The sequence below is a fragment of the Canis lupus genome, chromosome 3, assembly GCF_003254725.2.
Source record: "Canis lupus dingo isolate Sandy chromosome 3, ASM325472v2, whole genome shotgun sequence".
Taxonomy (NCBI): domain Eukaryota; kingdom Metazoa; phylum Chordata; class Mammalia; order Carnivora; family Canidae; genus Canis; species Canis lupus.
Window position 1 is genome coordinate 33,079,070 of NC_064245.1, and position 26,464 is coordinate 33,105,533.

General features: G+C 35.8%; 1 protein-coding gene across 3 annotated transcripts in view; it reads right to left on the minus strand.

Annotated features, from left to right (window-relative positions):
* GABRG3 (gamma-aminobutyric acid type A receptor subunit gamma3) overlaps positions 1 to 26,464 on the minus strand; it is a 712,386-nt gene that overhangs the window by 263,993 nt on the left and 421,929 nt on the right. The window lies entirely within an intron of this gene.

The window sequence follows — 26,464 nt, forward strand, 5'->3', positions numbered from 1 at the left end:
AAATGAATGTTAGTCTAAACAAAGGATATTTAAATGCTTTCTATAAAAGTCCTGCATTGGTAAGCTCTGGAAGTATGGTTGAGAACATGAGTCAGTAAAATTTCAATCTAGCACAGTATTGTATTCTCATGCCTAAGAGCTTCTCTCTGTTATTTTTATATCTCAACAAATTTAGGTTTGTCTCTCTTTAAATACTGAGAATGATAATTATATATATTTACATATTAATATATAATATTAATTTATATTAATTTCACATTAATTTATATTAATTCTTATTTGATGGTATATTATTTTTTGTTTGTTTTATTGTTTGTTGTTTGCTACGCAATAAAGCAAAATTTCTACAGAGCTAAATAGGCACTGTCAAATAGTATTCCCTGTAAAACTAATATTGTGGTTTCAGCAAGGTATATCATCTTATAATTTTGATTTCAGACATTCTATGTGTGGAACCCCATTACCTTTCATTTTTCCATCAACAAAAAAATACAGGAGCACCTGGGTGGCTCATTTCGTTAAGTGTCTGCCTTCTGCTGAGGTCAGGTCCTGGGATCCAGCCCTGCATCCCAGGGACGGGATGTTTCTTCCTCTGCACCTCCCCCACCCCACTCCTGCTTGTCTTCTCTCTCTCTCAAATACAAATAAAACCTTTTAAAAATACCCACAGATAGTTATACTTAAATCTATGTATTTAAACTTCAAAATATGTATTTAAACATTTGCAATATGTATTTAATTCCTCAGGTGATTTGTTCTTTACTCCTTTTCATGCCTTCCTCCAACTCAACAGATCCCAGGAATTCAGGAAAAAAGATGATATTGCAGTGGTATCATCTTCCTGGGAGAGTCTGCTGCCCACCATCACAGCTTGCATGTTGCATTCCCACAAACTTCAAACGGTTACCGGGGACAAAATTCTCCATGCTAATTCACTTTCCCAGATATCGTTTCCTTTAATAACCTTCCCACTTCTAAAATCACTGATATTTTTAAGATGGGGGCCAGCACTCTTTCCTTTTAGTATCTCTCATGAACACTGTGTGTATCCCCAGCATCCAAATTTGGCTGATATTCTCAGGAACCCATTCATTTGGCTCCATTTCTTAGAAACTTTGGAAATTTCTGTTGCTGAATTTAAGGAAAAAACAATTATTTTAAACTACATAGGAACAATTTATGTGCATACTTCTCCTGTTATACTAAACATGGTCCTTAGAGTAAAAAACAGTTAATGTGCCAGTTATGTACATGCTGCCCAAGAATGACCAAAACAGTGGAGAGCATCTGCATCGATAGTACATAAAAATCACAGCCTACAAAGCAAAGAATTCAACAGGAAATTCAACTGATAGGAAACGAAATATGATGGGAAATGAAATCTGCAATAGCACTAGGAAATTAAACGTGATCATTTTATTTTTAATAAAACCAGAAAACTTGCTGGAGGAAAAATTTTGGAAAAAACAAAATTACTTTGGTTCTTTTGGTAGGACATCAGAGATGCTTTCTTACAGGCCATACACATTGAGAAAACTGATGGCTACTGGGGATACACTATTTTTTTTATAAATTTATTTTTTATTGGTGTTCAATTTGTCAACATACAGAATAGTGCCTAGTGCTCATCCCATCAAGTGCCCCTCCTCAGTGACAGTCACCCCCACTCCTTGCCCACATCCCCTTCCACCACCCCTAATTTGTTTCCCAGAGTTAGGAGTCTCTCATGTTCTGTCTCCCTTTCTGATATTTCCCACTCATTTTTCTCCTTTCCCCTTTATTCCCTTTCACTATTTATTATATTCCCCAAATGAATGAGACCGTAAAATGTTTGTCCTTCTCCGATTGACTTATTTCACTCAGCATAATACCCTCCAGTTCCATCCACGTTGAAGCAAATGGTGGGTATTTGTCATTTCTAATGGCTGAGTAATATTCCATTGTATACATAGACCACATCTTCTTTATCCATTCATCTTTCGATGGACACTGAGGCTCCTTCCACAGTTTGGCTATTGTGGACATTGCTGCTATAAACATCGGGGTGCATGTGTCCCAGCGTTTCATTGCATCTGTATCTTTAGGGTAAATCCCCAACAGTGCAATTGCTGGGTCTAGGGCAGGTCTGTTTTTAACTCTTTGAGGAACCTTCACACAGTTTTCCAGAGTGGCTGCACCAGTTCACTTCCCACCAACAGTGCAAGAGGGTGAGGATACATTAATTAAACGTCTTTTGGACCAACTTAAGAAAATGCTGACTGGATTCTTTTAACCAGATTTAGAATGCAGTTGTGCTGACATAAAAAACTAACTGAGGTTGAGGACATGGAGACTCTTGTTATTTTTTTTTTCATGATCTTTGCACTATCTGACTAAAATGTAAATTTCTGGAGGAAAAAGAATGTATTCCATTTTAGTACCAAGCATGTGGCAAGTGATTGATGTAAAATATGAATTATATTGTCACTTTGGAGGACCAGTGCCCAAAAATAAAATATATGGATAGAGACATATGAACTACACATACAGTCTTTTGTATTTGTTCTATGTTCATACTTCATTCAAATTGGAGATATTACTCAATATTACTTTGATAAATACTATAACTAAGATAACTCCTCTATAATGCTCATTGATGTATGAAATAAACATAAAGGAATAAATTAAATTAGGGTATGTTTTTCATTCAAAATAAAAAGTTTTAATTTTGAATGTAAAGGACAGCCATGCATAACTCCCACTATTTAAAAAATAGCTTGATCACCATCATTTTGTCGTTGTTGGTTTGTTTTGAGTTATTAGCTCCACCAAGTTTGGGAGTAGAGGCAGAGGAAAAACATTCACCATCCTTTCAGTTTCTTTGCAGTTCTTGATTTCCTTTCTCTATTTTAGCATAAGCCTCTATAAATAAAAATATGAGATTTTATGCAGTGTTTCTATGCTCTATTGACTGAATATATTCTACTAAGCACATTGAAGGAAAGTAAACAATTCAGAGAAAACTTTTGGGGAAAACATTGACATTATTTAATATTATATTCATATAGTTATCTTTCCCTGAGTAAATAAAACTTTTTTCAAGATTTTCTTTAATTTGTATTTGAAATATATCAATCAGATCAATGACAAAAGGCAACCTGAGCAGGTAATGTTTGATGGCCTCAAACTGTCCATGTTCATAATCAATATACTTTGCAAGAAGCCACAGTGTTTCTTTCTTGAGAATCTTCCTTGTCTAACAGATTTGCAACTATCTTATTCATGATGCTGGTTTTTAATAGAGATAAAGCCAAAAAACTAAAACCAAATAAAGTATTTTGAATACTCAAATTTACTGAACATGAAGTTCAAGTAACATAACTTGATTTCATTCCCTGACTACAACCATTACTTTGGGTCATTCTTATAATTAAATCTAGGAATGTAGATAACATCCTGCCTGAAGAAAGTAAGAATATTCAGAACACCCATTGCTTGGTACTATGATGTATTCTGCATGGACCTAAAACTATCCATCGATTTATAAAATGTCTTTGCCCTTAAAGAATAAAAAAGAAATAAAATACATCTGGATATAGTCCTAAAAACATAAAACAGAAGTAATCTACAAGTTTACCACGTATAAAACACATTTTTGAGGACATGTATTTTCATGTGGAGTCTATTTTTCAGACTAAATATCATTAGAATGATTTTCATTCTCTTCTTCCAATAAAAGTAGAAATATGAGAAATAAAAATTAAGGATGTTTTTCTGTAGAAAGTTTTCAATTGCAATTGAACTTTTTCTTTGATGTTGCTCTGAGGGAACTTTTTCTTGTATAGAAGTACTTGCTATATTTGGAGTGTGTGTAAAGGGGGATCTACAATGTGGAGAAAATTCTCAGGTGTTTCAAAAACAGCACATGACCGCTAACATCTCATTCCCTACACAGACTTCCATTTCCCTAGTGGAACAGTTGGCAGGCTCAATTTATTAAGTGTTCCTTCTAAAGAAAGGCACTGCCTCCACCATTGCCTATCATAGTAATCTTCTGATTGTATCTGTGTCTCTGTTCTTACTCAGGGTTAGCACAGGAAATGCTCATGACTTTTGGTCTTCACATTGACTCCTCTCTTATATTCCTGTGGAGACTTGAAGTGCATTTTGGGAATATGAATACATTTTGCAAATGTACTAATATACTAATCCAAAAATTTATTTTAGACATCTTTGCTTTAAACATCATGCCTCTGGTTTTAATCAAACAACTCAGGAGAAAACTACCAAATAATTCTTTAAAATATATAACCTTTCTAAACACTAATTCTCTGCTTATTTTCAAACATCTAAAATGATACACGTTAGGTTCCTCCTCATTGCACAGGTTAATGAAAAGAACATACTCACTCATGCATCTTCTTTTACATGTAGCCTTTCATTTTGTGTACATGAAATAGTATTACAGAAAATGTAGCAGTACCATTCCTCTATTTATTGGTGGCAATTGCAACCATGGCCAATTCTCACTGAGCTGTTGAGGACTGTATATATGTTAGAAATAGTTTTCACAGGGGTTAAGAGTAAAATAAATTTTAAAAATAAATAAATAAAATTTATTTAAATAAATAGAGTCAAATAAATAATTTTTTTTTCAAAAAAAGTGCTGCAAATTTAATTAATTTAATTACTTTACCTTAAAATGTTAAGTGTTGAGCTCCAAAATGTAAAGAACTTGGAATTTGTCACTCCAGTCCATACCACAGGGAAAAGCGGGACAAAGTAGAAATCAATGACCTTTTTGGACTCATTAGACACCTGAAGTTCCTGGGAAAACTGCCACCCTGAAATCTAGACACTCAGGTATATCCAAGGAGAAACAGCTGAGATCAGTTTACCTGGATCAGAAGCTGCTGGCCATAAGCTGGTAGAATCAATTAAATGGTGATGTTGATGGAATGCCTGAGGCTGTTTAGAATAAAAGAAAGTCAAGGAGCCTGGTAATGGGGACTCCAACACATTGGGAATTTACCTCAGGGACCTATAAGGTTCTAACAATGAAGACTCAAGAAAGACACTCTTTAGGCTTTGGGGTGAGGAGTACAGAGAAGGGGAAGTAGGGTGTAGTGTATCAGTAATCACAATGAGATATGCACAGAGTTTTCTCAGTAAAAAGACCAACGCAAAAAGGCATTTCCAGAGCCTTATCCCAGTTATGGGAAGGGAATTCCTCCTGCTACAGCTACCTCTACCCTGTTTTCTCCCCTAAGAAGGGATGGGAAGATAGTCAACAGAGTCAGGGTTTTAAGGATTACATGGGACAGAATAATGAAGCTATGCCGAGGGTAGAGGTATGGGAAACATGGCAAAACATTTTTAAAAGGTAGAAAACATGTTAATGGGTAATGTAATCAAAAGATGGAAATTCTAAAGTATCTAAATGTAATTATAGAAACCAAAACCATTGTGATATAAATGAAGAGTTCCTTCAGTGGACTTACAGGTAAACTAGACATAGCCAAAGAAAGAATAAATAAGCTTGAAGATAAGTCAATTGACACTTCTCAAACTCAAAATCAAAAAGAAAAAAGAATTAAATGAACATGACAGAAAATCCAAGAATTGTGAAAAAAGTTTCTAAATGTGTAATGGATATAACTGGACTATTAGAAGCAGATGACAAAAAGGACAAACTAGAAGAAATATTTGAAGTGATAATGACTAGGAACTTTTAATTATTGTGAAACACCAAATAACAGATCTAGGAAACTTAGAGAATACTGATAAAAACAAAATGAAAAATAAAACAAAGCGAAAAGAATGCCTTACCTAAGGATATCATATTCAAACTTCAGATAATCAAAGAGAAAATCTTGAAAATCAGGAGTGTGGGAACACCTTACCTATCTATAGAGAAATAATGATGAGAATTACAGCATATAAACAATGCAAACAATGAGACTGGAGTGAAATATCTAAAGTATTGGGGAAAAAAACCCCACAGACCTATAATTTTATGAACAGAGAAACTACCTTTCAAAAGTAGAGTAGGAGCACCTGGGTGGCTCAGTTGGTTAAATATCTAGCCTTTAGCTCAGGTCAAGATACTGGAGTCCTGGGATCCAGCCCAGTGTTGGACATCCTGCTTGGTGGGAAGTCTGTTCTTCTCTCTCCCTCTCCCTGTAACTTTCCCTTTGCTCATGCTCTCACTCTCTCTCTCTCTCTCTCTTTCTCAAATGAAAAAAGGAAAATATTTAAAAATCTAAAGGGTCAATAAACCCTTGGGATTGTCCCCTGCATATTCTCAGATCATAATACCTTGAAATTAGAACTAAATCACAACAAGAAGTTTGGAAGGACTTCAAATACGTGGAGGTTAAGGACCATCCTGCGAAAAGATGAAAGGGTCAACCAGGAAATTAAGGAAGAATTAAAAAGATTCATGGAAACTAATCAGAATGAAGATACAACTGTTCAAAATCTTTGGGATGCAGCAAAAGCAGTCCTGAGGGAGAAATACATCGCAATACAAGCATCCATCCAAAAACTGGAAAGAACTAAAATACAAAAGCTAACCTTACACCTAAAGGAGCTAGAGAAAAAACATCAAATAGATCCTACACCCAGCAGAAGAAGAGAGTTAATAAAGATTCGAGCAGAACTCAACGAAATCGAGAGCAGAAGAACTGTGGAACTGATCAACAAAACCAGGAGTTGGTTCTTTGAAAGAATTAATAAAATAGATAAACCATTAGCTAGCCTTATTAAAAAGAAGAGAGAGAAGACTCAAATTAATAAAATCATGAATGAGAAAGGAGAGATCACTACCAACACCAAAGAAATACAAACGGTTTTAAAAACATATTAAGAACAGCTATACTCCAATAAATTAGGCAATCTAGAAGAAATGGACACATTTCTGGAAAACCTCAAGCTACCAAAACTGGAACAGAAAGAAGTAGAAAACCTGAACAGGCCAATAACCAGGGAGGAAATTGAAGCAGTCATCAAAAACCTCCCAAGACACAAGAGTCCAGGGCCAGATGGCTTCTCAGGGGAATTCTATCAAATGTTTAAAGAAGAAACCATACCTATGCTACTAAAGCTGTTTGAAAAGATAGAGATGGAGTACTTCCAAATTCATTCTATGAGGCCAGCATCACCTTAATTCCAAAACCAGAAAAAGACCCCACCAAAAAGGAGAATTACAGACCAATATCCCTGATGAACATGGTTGCAAAAATTCTCAACAAGATACTAGCCAATAGGATCCAACAGTACATTAAGAAAATTATTCACTATGACCAAGTAGGATTTATTCCTGGGACATAAGGCTGGTTCAACACTCGTAAAACAATCAATGTGATTTATCATATCAGCAAGAGAAAAACCAAGAACCATATGATCCTCTCACTAGATGCAGAGAAAGCATTTGACAAAATACAGCATCCATTCCTGACCAAAACTCTTCAGAGTGTAGGGATAGAGGGAACATTCCTCAACATCTTAAAAGCCATCTACGAAAAGCCCACAGCAAATATCAATCTCAATGGGGAAGCACTGGGAGCCTTTCCCCTAAGACCAGGAACAAGGCAGGGACGTCCACTCTCACCACTGCTATTCAACATAGTATTGGAAGTCCTAGCCTCAGCAATCAGACAACAAAAAGACATTAAAGGCATTCAAATTGGCAAAGAAGGGGTCAAACTCTCCCTCTTTGCCGATGACATGATACTCTACATAGAAAACCCAAAAGCCTCCACCCCAAGATTGCTAGAACTCATACAGCAATTTGGCAGTGTGGCAGGATACAAAATCAATGCCCAGAAGTCAGTGGCATTTCTATACGCTAACAATGAGACTGAAGAAAGAGAAATTAAGGAGTCAATTCCATTTACAATTGCACCCAAAAGCATAAGATACCTCAGAATAAACCTAACTAAAGAGGTAAAGGATCTATACCCTAAAAACTATAGAACACTTCTGAAAGAAATTGAGGAGGACACAGAGAGATGGAAAAATATTCCATGCTCATGGATTGGAAGAATTAATATTGTGAAAATGTCAATGTTACCCAGGGCAATTGACACATTTAATGCAATCCTTATCAAAATACCATGGACTTTTTTCAGAGAGTTGGAACAAATTATTTTAAGATTTGTGTGAAATCAAAAAGACCCCAAATAGCCAGGGGAATTTTTAAAAGGAAAACCATATCTGGGGGCATCACAATGCCAGATTTCAGGTTGCACTACAAAGCTGTGGTCATCAAGACAGTGTGGTACTGGCACAAAAACAGACACATAGATCAATGGGACAGAATAGAGAATCCAGAAGTGGACCCCCAACTTTATGGTCAACTAATATTTGATAAAGGAGGAAAGACTATCCACTGGAAGAAAGACAGTCTCTTCAATATATGGTGCTGGGAAAATTGAACATCCACATGCAGAAGAATGAAACTAGAGCACTCTCTTTCACCATACACAAAGATAAACTCAAAATGGATGAAAGATCTAAATGTGAGACAAAATTCCATCAAAATCCTAGAGGAGAACACAGTCAATACCCTTTGTGAACTCGGCCACAGTAACTTTGTGCAAGATACATCCACGAAGGCAAAAGAAACTAAAGCAAAAATGAACTATTGGGACTTCATCAAGATAAGAAGCTTTTGCACAGCAAAGGATACAGTCAACAAAACTAAAAGAAAATCTACAGAATAGGAGAAGATATTTGCAAATGACCTATGAGATAAAAGGATAGTATCCAAGATCTATAAAGAACTTGTTAAACTCAACAGCAAATAAACAAACAATCCAATCATGAAATGAGCAAAAGGCATGAACAGAAATCTCACAGAAGAAGACATAGACATGGCCAACAGGCACATGAGAAAATGCTCTGCATCACTTGCCATCAGGGAAATACAAATCAAAACCAAAATGAGATCCCACCTCACACCAGTGAGAATGGGGAAAATTAACAAGGTGGGAAACAGCAAATGTTGGAGAGGATGTGGAGAAAGGGGAACCTCTTGCACTGTTGGTGGGAACGTGAACTGGTGCAGCCACCCTGGAAAACTGTGTGGAGGTTCCTCAATGAGTTAAAAATAGATCTTTCCTATGACCCAGCAATGCACTGCGGGGGATTTACCCCAAAGATACAGATGCAGTGAAACGCTGGGACACCTGCAATCCAATGTTTATAGCAGCATGTCCGCAATCGCCAAACTGTGGAAGGATCCTCGGTGTCCATCGAAAGATGAATGGATAAAGAAGATGTGGTTTATGTATACAATGGAATATTACTCATCCATTAGAAATGACAAATACCCACCATTTGCTTCAACGTGGATGGAACTTGAGAGTATTATGCTGAGTGAAATAAGTCAATCAGAGAAGGACGAACATTATATGTTCTCATTCATTTGGGGAATATAAAAATAGTGAAAGGGAATAAAGGGGAAAAGAGAGAAAACTGAGAAATATCAGAGAGGGAGACAGAACATGAGAGACTCCTAACTGTGGAAAACGAACAAGGGGTGGTGGAAAAGGAGGTGGGCAGGGAGTGGGGATGACTGGGTGATGGGCACTGAAGGGGGCACTTGATGGGATGAGCACTGGGAGTTATACTCTATGTTGGCAAATTGAACTCCAAAAAAAAAAAATAAAGTAATAATAGCAGCTATTCTTGGAATGATTACAATCCATGGATAACTGAATGTATGAGAGTAGGCCCAAAGATATAATAGCATGAAACTCACTTAAAATGATATATTTTTATTTGAATATTTGCAAACCATTAAAATTTTCAAAGAAGTATAATGGTACACAAAATAGATATTATGGAATCATATACCTCACTAAAGTAAAACCAGAAGCGATAGAGAATGAGAATAGAGGGGAACAAAAACCAAATTCATTGTAAAGAGATAGTAAGTCATGCTAGCTATGAATCAAACTATATCACTACTCACTTAAATAGTGAATGGTCCAAATACACCAAATAGAAAATAGATACTGTCAGAGAACAAGAAACTTACTTTAAATATAAAGATGCAGGTTAAAAGAAAAAGGATGAAGAAAGATATAATATTTTAAGAGTAAGCAGAAAAAAAGAGATAAATACCTTTATTCATTTTAGAAAAATCAGACTTTGGAAGAAGAATTTTATCAGATATGAAAAGGACCATTACATAATAATACAGATTAATTCTCTGAGACTATCCAAGAATCATCAATATGTATGTACCTTACAAGAAAACATCAAAATACATGAGGATACTGGTGAAACTGAAAGAAAAAAATTAAAAAATCTTCTATTATAGTTGGAGATTTTTAGACCTCTTTGTTAACAATTGATAAATCAAGCAGGCAACCAATAATCATGTTAAAAACATCAGCTTCATCATAATTATCCCAATTTGGAAGCTACCAATATAACCTTCAATAAATAAATCAATAAACAACGATATCTCCACAGTAAGCTGTATTTTGGTGATAAGAAAGACTGAGTTATCAAGCCTCACAAAGGCACTCGTAAATCTTCTATGCAGACTACTAATTTAAAGACGTAAAAAAGTCCATCCAAAAAAAGGTTGTATATGGCGTGATCCCATTTATATGGCATTTTGGAAGAAAACAAACTAGAGATATGTAAAGAGGTCAGTGATTTTTGGGTCTACATGGGGGGAATGGAACTGAATAAGTGAATTGTGTGTGATTCTTTAGGGTGGTGATTCTTTATTGTGTAATACATTATTCTGTATGACACAATATGGTTAGATACACAACAATATAGAACAATAAACTCATAGAACTTTATTGTATAGTTTAGAACTTTAATGCTTGTAAGTGTTTTTTAAAAATCACTATGTATACAATGGAATATTACTCGTAGAAACAACAAATACCACCATTTGCTTCGACATGGATGGAACTGGAGGATATTATGCTGAGTGAAGTGAGTCAATCGGAAAAGGACAAACATTGTATGGTCTCATTCATTTGGGGAAAATAAAAAATAGTAAAAGGGAATAAAGGGGAAAGGAGAGAAAATGCGTGAAAATATCAGTGAGGGTGACAAAACATGAAAGACACCTAACTTTGGGAAACGAACAAGGGGTGGTGGAAAGGGAAGTGGGCAGGGGGTTGGGGTGACTGGGTGACGGGCACTGAGGGGGGCACTTGGTGTGATGAGCACTGGGTGTTATGCTATATGTTGGCAAATTGAACTCCAATTATAACAAAAAGGATGAAGAGGCACTGGAAAAAATTTTTAAAAAATGAAAATAAATAAAAAATCACTTAGGAGTTTAGGGAATTGTGGAAAGGCATGCAGAATGTGACAAAAAAAATCATCTTACAAATGTATGAAACTGCCCTGAAGGGGATGGGGAGAAATGTGTTGACTAAAGTAACTGGATATATGTAGAGCTATAAGTCTGATGAGAAAAAGGAACTGTACTTAAGTACTATTCTCTAGTTAATAAAGCTTTTTCCATGTGGATATGGGTTATCAATTTTGAAACCACTACACATGTACTGGAAGTAAACATTTAAACAAATTCATGGTGAGTAGAAAGCCAGGATTCTAACTGTTGAGAGTTTACAAATAAAGCAAGGGTAGAAGGCTTGAGTGATCGATGTTATAACTGATTAGAATTAGAGACATTAGTATAAACTCATTTTATCTTAATTTGTATATGGTTATTTATAAAAAATTGGTAGATATATGTACATTTCCAGAATGTCTTGTAAATGGAGTCACACCATAGCCCTTTCTAGATGAACTTCTTAGATTTAGAAATTTGCATTTAAGACTCGTCTGGTATCACACACACACACACACACACACACACACACACTATTTTATATATAATATATATATATTTATATTTATATATATTTGTTTTGTAAGGTGAGAGAACAAAACGCAACAATACCTCAGTAGAAATGAGCATGCCTCACAATAGATATTATTGTCTATTAAAAGGAACAAGGACTCTTCAAGAAATGGCTAGTTCTAGGTCTAGGACAAAAAATATACAAGAGCACCTTGTAGTATCAGAAAGTAAGAAAATGCTAAGAAAACATATTATAATGTTAGGTATGTCAAAGGAAGAAAGAAGCAGATTCAAAGTGCTCCTGATGGCCAAAGTTGGAACAGTTGGGTTATTGGGTTATAACCCAAACTATACATTCATATCCATTAGTCTATATTGATATAAATAAATAATCAAATCAACAAATAAATGAGGGAGAGTGGACAAACTTTTCTTGCAGAATTCTAAATAGTTTATGTAGATGTTCTTTCCTGAAAAAGGTATAGCCTAACTCCACACTCCTCACGTGTTAGATGCACATGGTGATTTCCTTCCAAAGAAGACAGAGTACTTATGAAAAGCAGGGGAAGTAACTCTATAGTGGATAAATCTACTTGCAGTGCAAGACATCACCTCAGCCAGGTGGTCAGGGTTAATGGCAACAGTGAAAAGTCATGTGAATTATACTTAAACTCTATTGTCTTCTCAAAAATATATAACCCAACTAATCACAAGAAAAACATTCCCATTTGAGAGACATTCTAAAAAATACTTGACCAATACTCCCCCCCAGATTTCAAGGTCATTAAAAACATGAAAGTCTGAGAAAATTGTTGCAGCCAAAGGAGACATGACAAGTACATGTGATATGTTATTCTAGATGGACTCCTAGAACAAAGAAGACAGTAGGTAGGTAAAAAAACTAAGGAAATCCCAATAAACTGTGGACATTAGTTAATAATAATGTATTAATATTAATTTTTTTAATTTTAATAAATGTATAATATGGATACTGAGGATTGAGGGTATGGAGATTCTTTACTATCTTTATGATTTGTCTTTAAATCTAAAACTATCCTAAAGTTTTAGAAAGTTTATTTTAAAGAAATAAAAAAATGATGCATGTCACAGTGAATGTATTGGAACTTGGAATTAACTATTAAACCAGATTTCAGCAAGCTATACTCATCCAAGATTATATGGTTATGTAGAGCAAAACCTGGACAATGCCTTGCCTTTTGTTTCTTCTCTGGAGTCATTCTGGTCTAGCTACATGGTTAATGAGCAACATTGCTAAATTAATGGACTGGGATTGTGCCAGCATGTTTTAAATAAATATTTTAAAACAATTCCTGTGGGCAAGAAAAGGTGTTATTTTTTTTCTTTTATAAAAGTCTCTGAGAAGTTATGTGAACATTTAGTGCCCAACCTGCATTAAGTGCTGTTTGCTACCTGAGGGATGTCTGTTTACATCCTTTGATCAGAATACCACAGGTTTTCTGGAACTGATGAAAAACTCCCCAGACAGACTCTAAAGGCCTAACAAAGGATTTCTTTAGCCTTCCTTCTTGATTTAGCTAGATGAGAAAAGATGGAATGAACCTCTAGATCTTTTTTTTTTTAAGATTTATTATTTATTTATTTATTCAGAGAGAGCGAAGAGAGAGGCAGAGACACAGGGAGAGGGAGAAGCAGGCTCCATGCAGGAAGCCCGATGTGGGACTCCATCCTGGGTCTCCAGGATCACACCCAGGGCTGCAGGCGGCGCTAAACCGCTGCGCTACCGGGGCTGCCCGAACCTCTAGATCTTATTTGACTGGTTGTAAGATCCAAAAGAAATGTGCAGGGACAAAATTGCAGATGACATAACATGTTCCCCAGGGTCTCCAGGATGAGATGACAGCATGGCAGCCATGTGGAAGGAGATGATTCCACTTCAGCCAGTCTATGAACTATATTTGTATTTTGGGCAGTATGGACTGACACTCTGGGGTATACCATACTGGTAAATACTAATCTAGTACATTTGTGTTTATCATACTAAAATGAATAAAATCATGTCAACAGTTTGAAGTCCAGTGCTTTAAAAGAGAAAAAATATCAAACTTTATTTTTGGTTTGTTCATTCTTAACTTGTATTTTAGATATTCAAAGCTGTTTACAGTTTACAATCTATTCCTAGTGAAGTCAAATATTTCTACAGAGCAACTAATGTTAACATACAGAGTGATTTATTTTTCCATTTTCTAATGAGGTCACATATCAAAGTAGCAAAATTGACTTGAGGTATTATTATTCATGAAGCCTTATTCATTAAAATATTTATTGCTCAATATTTCTCCTGATTTTACAACAAATGGTATTTGATTTTTTAAGGTTAAAGCAATAAAAATAGCAAACACTTCACTAGGAGAATCATGAGAAATTTATACTTTTAATACTGACATTTATATTTTTTGCATTCTTTAATAGATTCCTAGCACACAAAAATTTAGCCTAAGAGGTGATATAGATTACATTATTTATTCTTGAATAATTATTTGCATAATTTCTTAGCTTTGTGACATTTTTTATACCTTGCAGGCAGTTTTATGTCTGCATATTTTGTACTTCTTTTAAATGTAACCATAAAGGAGGATAGACCATAACATCCTCCTTCAGTTATTTTATTTTTTATGTATTTGTTAAAGGAAAGATGGAAATCAAATGTTTAGTTGATTTTTAAGCATTTTACCAAATTAATTTTTTAGCTTGATAGAACTTTTAATAGCTTGCTCTGAGTAGGTGTGAATATTGGATGCTATCATATGTACATATTTTACCATTCAGAATTAGATTGTGGGATGGACTAAGAGCAAGAAGACATCAGTTTAAAAGTTCAGGAATACATGTTGAGTAATGAAATGTAGACAATGGCCAGATTTTTCTCAGGGTACACACAAACAAATATATCACATTATTTATCAAAATAATACAGTATCTTGACCTGAGACAACATTGGTTGCATTGGCACAAAATTTGGCTGGATAAGCTTTTAACTAACATAGTCATCTGGTCAGTTCTTTTTGGTGGAACAGAAAATATGTTCCCACTTGGGAGAAAGATTGAAGTTTTAAATAAAATTTGCATTGAATACTAAGTTACTTTCAAGGTGATAAATTGATTTATATTATTTTAAAACTGCCTCTTTCCACATATAATCATCATTGGACCCTTTCAAACAGTTTAGTTTTTGCTACTTTCATAGTTTAAAATGACAACTCACTGTTGTTTTTATTTATATTTATATTTTATTGATATGCAAATAATTTTTGGTTAAATTACCACTTGTGTTTCTTCTTCTGTATGAATTTCCTGTTTATATTATATGCAAACCTTCCTGTTGAATTGTAGGCTTTATTTATCTGTTTTTTGGTATTGATTTATAGGACTGCTCTGCTTAAGAGAGTCCTTATATAAGTCAGGATTCTTTTAGTTACAGGTCATAAAATCAAGTCCAGTGCAACTTAAAAAATAATTTACTGGATTATGTAACTGACAAAATTAGAGCTAGGTATGGCTTAAGAAAAGGATGAATCTAGCTGCTCAAAAAATGTATACACATCAGGAATTGATTTAATGGCACCTTTATCACTCTTGTCCCACCTTTCACTGGTTTGGTGAGGTGTGATGTGGTTGAGAAGAAGGAGTCAAATTCCTAGTTCCCTCACTTGGACCAGAAAGAGTGGAGTGGAGAATATTTGCAGTGTTATAACTTGTTTATTGGCTACCCAAGCAACTGGTATCTCTCTTACCTTACTTCAAGCTCAGACAGAAACAAATTATGGTAGCATACTTTGGATTACATACTGAAAGCCAGAAGGGTAGTGGCAGACATAGGAGTGTGTGAAAATTTCAGGAGAACTGTAGACTTGTAGATGGTATAAGTAAAATATAGGAAAAGAAATACAATAGAAACCTAAGTTCCCTGAAAGAAACTGCAATGAGATTATTTTTAATTAAGGCAGTCAGGGAAAATTGAGGGGAAATGCACACACACACACACACACACACACACAGAGGCCCAAATGGGACATATACCTATAAAATATCCAAGATAATGTTCAGCCTTCACCCTAGATAGATCTCAAGTTTTTTTTTTATTTTTATTTACTTATGATAGTCACAGAGAGAGAGAGAGAGAGGCAGAGACACAGGCAGAGGGAGAAGCAGGCTCCATGCACCAGAAGCCCGACGTAGGATTCGATCCCGGGTCTTCAGGATCACGCCCTGGGCCAAAGGCAGGCACCAAACCGCTGCACCACCCAGGGATCCCAGATCTCAAGTTTTAAAAGCTTGTTAATTAGTAGAGGTTTTTCACACCAGTCTACAAAGAAGGAGGATGTTCCTTATCCCCCCAAATGTCCAACTTTCAACAAAAGATCACAAGATATACAAAAAAGAAAACCATAGCACATATAAAGAAACAAAACAAATCTCCAGAAATAGTCTTATTTATAAATATTTATAATATATATTTATTTATAAATAAAGATTTATTTATTCATAAGAGACACATACAGAGAGACAGAGATAGAGACACAGGCAGAGGGAGAAGCAGGCTTTTTGCAGGAGCCTGATAAGGGACTTGATACCAGATCCTAGGATCATGACCTGAGCCGAAGGCTGCTGCCCAACAGCTGAGCCACCAAGGCATCCCTAGAATTTAAATATAAATTTAAAAAAATAAAAGATTTGATGGTGAGATTCCTGGGACTTTATATCTCCTGTATACGCTGGCCTTGGAAATGGAGATGCCTGCAATTTGAAAATGCCAGTAACACATATACACGTGTACATTCATATGTCACCATGCATTTGTGAACATACACATTCACACACACATAAAATCCACTGTTCCTACTCAAGAGATAAGGAAGAGGGTGGACCTGCAAGATACAAATCTTTGGGCTATATCAGCCTTATTCCCCATGAACACCACAAAAGCATCAATGTTTCTCATCTTGCCCAGCAGGAGCTGTAGAGATTGTGGGGTGAAACACTGTAAAGTCCACCAACTCTGCACTATTATGAGCAGAGGTATTGTCCAACTCAGTCTCTAGTGGATCTGTGGATATTGGGGGACAGAGACCTGCCAGCCATTCCCACTGTGTACTAAGCAAACAACAGCAGAGTTGACTTCCCTCCCCCTCCACCTAAAGAGGATAAAGTTAGGAAAAAATTCTGCATAGCTGTGTGTTAAGTCCTGGGCACACACCCAAGTTGTGCATGAATGAAACCAACCAGAATTAACAGATAAAAGCTTTAATAAATGAGCTAGAATACGGAATATTTGATTACAAATTTCCTTTGGGTAGTACTAGGTAGGATGGGCCAGAATAGTGCTGCATAGACCTTGGAAATAATATTAACACTCAAATGAGAGCTCAAAAATGTGATCCAGAATTTGTGTTTTGAAACTGATTTATTTTTGCTAAAATAATAGATTTAAATAGGTACAGAAGTCTCATAATTTCATCCTAAAAATGTCTAGGATACAATCCAAAATTACTCATCATATAAAAAAAAGTGAAATCCCACTTGAAATGACAAAAGATAATCCGCAGACATTAACACCAAGAAAACACATGTGGTGTACTTATCTGACAAGGATTTCAAAGCAGTGCTCAAAAAAATGTTGTAATAAATAATTCAAAACACTCTTTAAGCATATGAGGAAATAGAAAGTCTCAGGAAATAAACAGATGATATACAAAAGAACTAAATGAAAATTTTGGAACTGAAAAATGAAGTATCTAAAATAAAACAGTGGATGGCCTCAAAAACAGAATGGAGATGACATAGAAAAAAAGTCAGTGGGTGTGAAGTTAAAGGAAATAGAAAATCAATTGTAAAAATAGGAACGGAGCCTCAGGGACCTGTGAGATATACAAGAGTACTGATATTTGCATTGTGGAAATCCCAGGAGGAAAGGAAAAGTGTGGTGTGGGGAAAAAAGTGTTTGAAGGAATAATGAAAGAATACTTCTCAATTTTGGTGAAAGACACAAACCTACAGATTCAAGATGCTGAGAAACTCCAAAAAATATAAACTCAAAGGAATCTCATCCAGACACGTCATAATCAAATTTCTGGAATTAAATAAAAGCAAAAACAATTGAAGCATCCAGAGAGACAGGAATCATTACTTACATACTTACAGGAAACAACTATTAAGATTATAATACTTCACCAGAAATATTCATAAGGGCCTAAGGAAAGTAGCATAAATTTTGTCAGATGCTGAAAGAAAACAGTCAACATGGAATTTGAACTCTAGGAAAAATAGCCTTATACCAGTGGGAATGGCAAAAATTAAGCCAAGAAACAACAAATGGTGAGGATGTGGAGAAAGGGGAAAATCTGCACTGTTGGTGGAAATATGAACTGGAACAGCCACTCTAGAAAACTGTGTGGAGATTCCTCAAAGAGTTAAAATTGGATCTGCCCTACAACGGGGATGCCTAAGCTGGCGGAAGTCAAGTCACTGTCCCCACCAACTTACCTAGATAACTTTCAAATCATCCTGAAAACCTACGAATTCGGCATGAGATTTAAAGAGAGAACAGCTGGAATGCTACAGTGAGAAGAGTTCACGCTTCTATCAAGGTAGGAAGACGGAAAAAAAAATAAAGAAAGAAATAAAAAAGCATCCTGTGAGGAGCCGGGCTAAGGCCGCCTGGCGAGAGCCCCCAGGACAGGAAAGCCCAGGCCTGGAGAAGCAGGAGCTTCACCGATCTTTCCTCCTGGGGGCCAGAGCTGTGCAGATCAGCGCCCCCCGCCCACGGAGCATCGAAGCCCCTGCAGACTGGGAGCTGTAGTGGTTGCTGCTGGAGCTGACTTTAGGGCTGGAGAGCTGGCAGCAGCCACTGTTGTTGTTCCTCCTGGTGTCACTTTGTTTTTGGGACTGAGCAGTGGCCTCACAGGATAAAAAGCTCCCATTGAGTCGTGCATCTGGCAGGGGGCTGGTAGCTCCCCCAGGTGCACACACCTGAGAATCAGCACATCAGGCCCCTCACCCAGAAGACCAGCTGGAAGGACATGGGAAAAGCAAGTTATTGACCAAGCAGTGCTGGAAAGTTCCAGGAGAAGTCGAGGGGTTTGCAGAGGATACTCCCCCTTGTTTTCTGTTTGTTCCCCAACTTTTTTTCTCTCTTTTTGTTCAGTACAACTTGTTTTTTTATTTTATTATTTTTTTCAGTACAACTTGTTTTTGGCCATTCTGCACTGAGCAAAATGAGTAGAAGGAAAAATTCACCACAAAAGAAAGAATCACAAGAGAAAATTCTCTGCATCACTGGCCATCAGGGAAATACAAATCAAAACCACAATGAGATATCACCTCACACCAGTGAGAATGGTGAAAATGAACAAGACAGGAAACAACAAATGTTGGAGAGGATGCGGAGAAAAGGGAACCCTCTTGCACTGTTGGTGGGAATGTGAACTGGTACAGCCACTCTGGAAAACTGTGTGGAGGTTCCTCAAAGAGTTAAAAATAGACCTGCCCTACGACCCAGCAATTGCACTGCTTGGGATTTACCCCAAAGATACAGATCCAGCAAAATGCAGATCCAGTAAAATGCCAGGACACCTGCACCCCGATGTTTATAGCAGCAATGTCCACAATAGCCAAACTGTGGAAGGAGCCTCGGTGTCCATTGAAAGATGAATGGATAAAGAAGATGTGGTCTATGTATACAATGGAATGTTACTCAGCCATTAGAAATGACAAATACCCACTATTTGCTTCAACATGGAGGGACCTGGAGGGTATCAGGGTGAGTGAAATACATCAATCAGAAAAGGACAAACATTATATGGTCTCATTCATTTGGGTAATATAAAAATTAGTGAAAGGGAATAAAGGGAAAGAAGAGAAAATGAGTGAAAATATCAGTGAGGGTAACAAAACATGAGAGACACTTAACTCTGGGAAATGAACAAGGGGTAATGGAAGGGGAAGTGGGCAGAAGTGGGCACTGAGGGAGGCACTTGGTGGTATGAGCATTGAGTGCTATGCTATATGTTGGCAAATTGAACTCCAATAAAAAAATTTAAAAAACCAAAAGACAGAATCAAAAACAGTCCTCTCTCCCACAGAGTTACAAAATCTGGATCACAATTCAATGTCAGAAAGCCAATTCAGAAGCACAATTATAAAGCCACTGGTGGATCTAGAAAAAAAAGCATAAAGGATTGAAGCGACTTCATGACTGCAGAATTTAGAACTAATCAGTCAGAAATTGAAAATCAATTAAATGGGATGCAATCCAAACTAGAGGTCCTAACAATGAGGGTTAATGAGGTAGAAGAACGAGTGAGTGACATAGAAGACAAGTTGATGGCAAGGAGGGAAATTGATAAAAAAAGAGAAAAACAATTAAAAGATCATGAGGATAGGTTAAGGGAAATAAATGACAACCTCAGAAGGAAATATCTACGTTTAATTGGGGTTCCCGAGGGCGCCGAAAGGGACAGAGGTCCAAAATATGTATTTGAACAAATCATAGCTGAGAACTTTCCTAACTTGAGAAGGGAAACAGGAATTCAGATCCAGGAGATAGAGAGATCCCCCCTAAAATCAATAAAAACCACTCAACACCTCAACATTTAATAGTGAAACTTGCAAATTCCAAAGATAAAGAGAAGATCCTTAAAGCAGAAAGAGACAAGAAATCTCTAACTTTTATGGGAAGAAATATTAGATTAAGAGCAGACCTCTTCACAGAGACCTGGCAGGCCAGAAAGGGCTGGCAGGATATATTCAGGGTCCTAAATGAGAAGAACCTGCAGCCAAGAATACTGTATCCAGCAAGGCTCTCATTCAAAATGGAAGGAGAGATAAAAAGCTTCCAAGACAGGCAGCAACTGAAAGAATATGTGACCACCAAACCAGCTCTGCAAGAAATTTTAAGGGGGACTCTGGAATAGAAAGAGGAAGTCCAAGGAAACAATCCACAAAAACAGGGACTGAATAGGTATCATGATGACGCTAAATTCTTATCTTTCAGTAGTAACTCTGAACTGTGAAAGGGCTTAATGACCCCATCAAAAGGCGCCGGTTTCAGACTGGACGAAAAAGCAAGACCCATCTATTTGCTGTCTACAAGAGACTCATTTTAGACATAAGGACACATACAGCCTGGAAACAAAAGTTGGAGAACCATTTACCATTCAAATGGTCCTCAAAAGAAAGCAGGGGTAGCAATCCTCATATCAGATAAATTAAGGTTTATCCCAAAGAGTGTAGTAAGAGATGAAGAGGGACACTATATAATACTTAAAGGATCTATCCAACAAGAGGACCTAACAATCATCAATATTTCTACCCTGAATGTTGGAAATGCCAAGTATATCAGTCAATTAATATCCAAAGTTAAGACATAGATAATAATACACTTATACTTGGTGACTTGAATGCAGTGCTCTCTGCAAATGACAGATGTTCTAAGCACAACATCTTCAAAGAAACAAGAGCTTTAAATGATACACTGGACCAGATGGATTTCACAGATATTTACAGAACTTTACATCCAAACACAGCTGAATACACATTTTTCTCAAGTGCACATGGAACTTTCTCCAGAATAGGCCACATACTGGGTGACAAATCAGGTCTTAACCGATACCAAAAGATTGGGATCGTCCCCTGCATATTTTCAGACCATAATGCTTTGGAATCAGAACTAAAACACAAGAAGAAGTTTGGAATGATTTCAAGCACGTGGAGGTTAAGGACCATCCTGCTAAAAGATGAAAGGGTCAACCAGGAAATTGGAGAAGAATTAAAAAGATTCATGGAAACTAATGAGAATGAAGATACGACCGTTAAAAATCTTCGGGATGCAGCAAAAGCAGTCCTGAGGGGGAAATACATCGCAATACAAGCATCCATCCAAAAATTGGAAAGAACTCAAATACAACAGCTAACCTTGCACCCAAAAGGAGCTGGAGACAAAACAGCAAATAGATCCTACACCCAGTAGAAGAAGAGAGTTAATAAAGATTCGAGCAGAACTCAATGAAATAGAGACCAGAAGAACTGTGGTGCAGATCCACAAAACCAGGAGTTGGTTCTTTGGAAGAATTAATAAGATAGATAAGCCATTAGCCAGCAATACCAAGGAAATACAAACAATCTTCAAAACTTATTTTGAACAGCTTTACACCAGTACATTAGGCAATCTAGAAGAAATGGATGCATTTCTGGAAAACCACAAACTACCAAAACTGGAATGGGAAGAAACAGAAAACCTGAACAGACTAATAACCAGGAAGGAAATTGAAGCAGTCATCAAAAACCTCCCAAGACACAAAAGTCCAGGACCAGATGGCTTCCCAGGAGAATTCCATCAAACATTTAAAGAAGAACCCATACCTATTCTTCTAAAGCTGTTTGGAAGGATAGAAATAGAAGGAGTACTTTGAAACTCATTCTATGAGGCCAGCATCACCTTAATTCTGAAACCAGACAAAGACCCCACCCAAAAGGGGAATTATAGACCAATCTCCCTGATGAACACAGATGCAAAAATTCTCAACAAGATACTAGCCAGTAGGATCCAACAATACATTAAGAAGATTATTCACCCTGACCAAGTGGGATTTATCCCGGGGATGCAATGCTGGTTCAACACTCGTAAATCAATCAATGTGATTGGTCATATCAGGAGGTGGGCTGGGGATTGGGGACCGGGTGATGGGCACTAAGGGGGGCACGTGGTGGGATGAGCACTGCGTGTTATGTTATATGTTGGCATATGAACTCCAATAAAAAATTTAAAAAAATAACTATCCTACAACCCAGCAATTGCACTACTGGGTATTTACCCCAAAGATGCTGATGTAGTGAAACACAAGGACACCTGCACCCCAATGTTTATAGCAACAATGTTCACAATAGCTAAGTTGTGGAAGTAGCCCCAGTGTCCTTCGACAGATGAATGGATAAAGAAGATGTGGTCTATATATACAATGGAATATTACTCAGCCATCAGAAAGGATGAATACTCCCCATTTGCTTTTCAGTGGGCAGACCTGGAGGGTATCATGCTATGTGAAGTAAGTCATTCAGAGAAGGACAATCATCAAATGGTTTCACTCATATGTGGACTATAAGAAATAGTGAAGGGATTATAAGGGAAAGGAGGGGAACTTAGTGGGAAAAATTAGAGAGAGAGAGAGACAAACCATGAGAGACTCCTAACTCTGGTAAACAACAAAGGGTTGTGGAAGGGGAGGTGGCTGATGGGTTGGGGTGTTTGGGTGATGGGCACTGAGGAGGGCACTTGATGGGATGAGCACTGTATGTTATAGCATATGTTGGCAAATCAAACTTCAATAAAAACAAAAACAAAAAATAAGAATAAAGATAAAAAAGATATTCCTAAATTAAAAAAAAAATACTAGGAGAACTTGTTGCTATTAGGCCCATTCCAAAATAATTGCTGAAAGAAGTTATTCAGACTGAAAGAAATGACAACAGAGGGAAATATGGAACATAAAAATTAAGAAAAGTTGATAGAAATGGTAAATGTGTTATTACAATACACTATTCTTTAGAGTTTTTTTTTAAAAAGATTATGTTTGATGGTTGAATAAAAATAACACCACCTAATGTAGTTTTCAATGATTATAGTAGTGATATTTAAAACACTTATAAAAGGCAAAGCAGTAGGTAAAGAGATGTAAGTGCTTGTGAGGTTTTAATAGTCCACTTGAAGTGGTATAATATTGGCATTCGTAGACCATGATAAATTAAGTATGTATATTGTAATTCTTGGAGCATCCACTAACACCATACAATTCCTATCAAAATCCTGATGAATTTTTTTTGTAGCTATAGAAAAGCTATTTCAAAATCTTATATGTACAGGAAAAAGAACCAGAATAGGTGAAACAATTTTGTAGAAGAATACAGTTATAGAAATTACATTGCCTAACTTAAAGACTTACTATATAGGTACAATGATAAATATAGTGTGGAAATAGCATAAGGATAAACTTATAGATCAGTAAAACAAAAGACAGTTCAGACAGACTTACACAAGTATAATCAACATTTTTTATAAAGATGCAAAATGATTTTAATAGATAATTAACAGTCTTTTAAGGACATGGTGTTAAAAACAATAGGCCAAAATGAACCTTAACTTAAATCTTATAAATTATAGAGTTTAAATATTAACTCTAAATGGGTCATAGATGTACATGTAAAACAAACTATAATATTTTTATTAAAATATATAGAAATATTTTCATGATCTAAAATTAACTGAAGAGTTCTTAGATTCAACACAAAATTCATAAATGAAAAAACTGGTAGATTGAACTACATCAAAATCAAAATTTTTATCACTGTGAAAGACACTAATAGAAGAAAAATGTATGCTGCAGATTGGGAGAAAATTTTTGCAAATCGTATATTTAAGAGATGGTTTCTATAAAAAATATATAAAGAACTTTTTTTAGAAAAAAATTTTATGTATTTATTCATGAGAGCCACAGAGATAGAGGCAGAAACATAAGCAGAGAGACAATGAGGCTCTCTGCAGGAGGGACTCAATCCCCGACCCTGGGATCACACCCTGAGCCAAAGGCAGACGCTCAACCACTGACCCACCCAGGCGTCCCTATAAAGAACTTTCTAAACTCAATTGTAACTAAACTGTAATTAGAAAATGGGCAAACAGGTTACTAAAGAAAATGTATGGATGGCAAATAAAGATTGCAAATATATTCAACATTATTAGCCATTAGGCACATTGAAGTTGAAGTAGAATGACTAAAATAAAAAATGCTGATAAAACTAATAATGGGATATACACAGAGCAACTGGATATGCCTATGTTGCTGGTGAGAATGTGGAATGATAGAGTCACCCTAAAAAACATTTTGGCAGTTTCTTATAAAATTAAGCATTCACTTTCTATATGACTTAGCCATTCCATACCTGGTTATTTACTGTACAAAAATAAACACTTATGTTCATATAACAGCTTGTGTATAAGATTTCATAGTAGCTTTCTTTGTAATTACTGAAAACCAGAAACAATCAAAATATTAATGGGTGAGTGGATATGCAAACTATACTAAATCCATACAATAGAATACTATATAGCAATAAAAAGAAGAATATTGACACATGCAAGAATTTGGGTGGCTTTATTCTGAGCCTCAAAAAGTTTGCATCCTCTACTGTTCTATTTATATAACATTCTTGAAATGATAAGATCAATTGTAGAGAAGAGATTGATGGTTAAGACTAGTTAGATTTGGGTAGAGGATATGAATATAAAAAGAGAGAGAATTTCTTATAAGCAATAAAATAGTTCTGTGTCCTGATTATAGTGGAGGCTACTTGAATTTATTCACATGATAGATGTTCATAGACACACACACAAAGCAAATTTAAAAACTGGCGAAATCCAAATAAAGTTTGTTGTTCAGTTAATATATTTTTATCAATGTCAATTTCCTTACTTTGATCATATATACAATAAGATTATAGTATTCTATACTGGGTATAGGAGATTCTGGGTAAAGGATATATAAGTATTCTCTATAATACCATTTCTTAAGCTTCTATGGGAAGGCAATATTATTTATAAATAAAAAAATAAAAATTAAAGAAACTACTGATACAAACAATAACATGGAATTTTTTTAACTGCCAAAATAAGTCAGATACACACACATGCACATGCACATGTGCCACTTTTCCCAAGTACTTGTGTGTGTATTTCACTTGAGTTTGTTCTTAGTGATTTCCAAAAATCCTTTTATTAAAATGTCTTTTTGCTTTTTCAGCCAGCAGGTGATTTTTGTGATATCATGGCTGGAATCATCTTATTTAATGCAATACTCAATTCTCAGTTCCTAGGCTTATGCTAGATTTCAAGGTTCTTCTGAAAATCATCCTCAGTGACACTTGCTTTGCATTTAATCAAGGGAAACGACAGATTCTGGAAACCTGAGCCATCTTCTGTGCCTCTTGCAATGATTCACTGTGTCCTGGGTATTTTCTATTGCTGAAATTGACATCAGGCTTTGCACTTTAGACATACAGTAACCATTAAATATAATATAAATATAAGATTGAATTTATATGTTTGCATTTCTGTTGAGCAAAAAATTAAGCCTGATTCATTAGTTGAACATGTTACAATTAATTAAGATAAAAAGTAGCAGAAGAAATCTGCTATGTAATGTCCCTTACATGGTCCTTAAATATTGCTAGTTCTTAAAGAAAATTCACAGAATAATCAATAAAAAATCAAGCATTTGGCCTTAATCAATTTTCCATTGCTGAATTTACCACTGCATTTGATTAGATTATATAAATAAAACATGAAACTCTGTAATTATCATATACTCTTATTTTATAAAACTAGTTTACTTTCAAGCTTATAACACTCAATAAAATTATTTTTTAATTTCAATTAAGTAAGTTAAGCAAAATAAATAGTGAAGGTGATATATGCATTTATAATACTTCAAATTTAGTGAGATTATATAAGTGAGAATCATTTTTCCTTCAGATGTTGTCTTCCCCTTACAGGTACTTGGATAACTCTATGTCCTGCTTTGTTTGCTTCTGGCAGAATGGCTGGAAGTA